This window comes from Hordeum vulgare, chromosome 5H (assembly GCF_904849725.1).
Source record: "Hordeum vulgare subsp. vulgare chromosome 5H, MorexV3_pseudomolecules_assembly, whole genome shotgun sequence".
In the NCBI taxonomy this organism is placed as follows: Eukaryota; Viridiplantae; Streptophyta; class Magnoliopsida; order Poales; family Poaceae; genus Hordeum; species Hordeum vulgare.
The window spans coordinates 56,153,767-56,155,386 of NC_058522.1; the positions used below are offsets into that span (position 1 = coordinate 56,153,767).

At 61.9% G+C, this 1,620-nt stretch overlaps 1 pseudogene; it reads right to left on the reverse strand.

Moving 5' to 3' along the window:
• Positions 1-240: 240 nt before the first annotated feature.
• LOC123396313 lies at positions 241-1,153 on the reverse strand (annotated as a pseudogene).
• Positions 1,154-1,620: the final 467 nt, after the last annotated feature.

The following is a 1,620-nucleotide window of genomic DNA, read 5'->3' on the forward strand; positions in this document are numbered from 1 at the left end:
CCGGAGACCGAGCAGCCACGGCCATGGAATGCCGCCACCGCGGGCCTCCAATACGCGCCGCAATGATGGATCCCGACCCGGCTGGATGCCAAAATATGTCAAAAACTGTTTATTACAAGCCTCGAACAAATGATGGATCTCTATCATAATAACAAGCAAAGCGTAATGGTTAAATCATGGACTCGATACATGAATAAGATGTATGGATGTATGGATGTATCTCTCTGCTGTGTTTCACGTTCACCACGCTAGCGACAGCAGCAGCGCGGCCATGGCGGCGGTCTGCACGACGATCCCCCAGCACCGGTACTGCCGGCCGCTCCCGCTCTGCACCAAGAACAAATTCAGAAATGTTCATTCGATCGCCATTAGTTGCTGCCTATCTTTTCTAACAAAAAATAAGAGGGTGATGGATTACCAGATCGTTGGCGGATGGTGCGGGGCCGGAGACGTCCTCCACGGTGGTGGGCTCGGGCGCGATGGGGGCTGGGGAGCTGAGCGGCTCCGGCGCGGTGGCGGGGGACTTCTTCTTGCCGCTCCTCTTTCTCTTGTGCTTGTTCTTGCTCTTGGACGTGCCTCGGCCACCGGAGGAGGCTTCCCCACGGGAGGGAGCACCGCGGGCGCCTCGACCGGTGCGGCCGCCGGCGGGGGCATCGTCGCGGGCGGAGGCACGGTGACCGGTGGTGGCGTCATGGGAGGAGGCGCCTTCACGGGAGGTGGTGACACGAGAGGAGGCGTCACGACGGGCGGCGGCGCGGACCCGGGCGCGACAACCGGAGGCGGCTTGACCGGCGCGACTGGGGTGGCGGCTTAGCGGGCGCGACGGGGGTGGCGGTGGGCGCGGGCATGGCTGGCGTGGGAGGTGACTGGGCGGGCTTCGTCGGCACTGCCACCGGCATGGGCGTGGTCGGCGCCGCTGCGGCCGTCCCCCACCTCCCGGATCCCTTCTTCCATCATCTTGCATCATGCCCCGATCGGATCGGCGCCACCGCCGTCAGTCGGTCGGTCGGCATGACCGGCGGCTAGGGTTCCCGTCGGGAGGAGAGATGGAGGATGTAACCGTGGGCTTCGCTGCTTGAGCGGATCTACGAGCAGGGAAAGGAGGGGAGGCGGCGCCGGCGGTGGAGTGGTGGCCGGGGTTGGGGGAGGACATGGAGGCCGAGAGGAGGGGATCGTGAGAGCGTGGGGGGAGGCAGGTGCGTTCGAGAACATGAGCGAGAGAAGATGTATGATTGCAGGAAGGAAATCCGGTGGTTGTTGCCCCTGCCTCTCGCCGTCGGCCCACCAGACCTTTGCACCGAAGGACATGAGTGAGAGGAGATGCAGGAGGGAAGTCCTCGCGACTCCGATGACGGCTGCTGCCCCTACCTCGCACCATCCGAGAGGTGGGTGTGGCTGCGAGAAGGCGGTTCTAATCATAGATAGAGAGGGATGAACGAATCGTGATGGGGAGGGAGAAGTAGGATCATGGGAAGGGAACCACATCGTGGGTGGATATTTTTCTTTTTTTCTTTTGTCTCGTGCGGGATGGTAAGAGAGGGAGGGCGCTGGTTGAGATGGGATCGTGGGCTGGCTTTCCTCGCGTGTGCAGGATGAGCTTATTTTTTTACCACGTTTGAT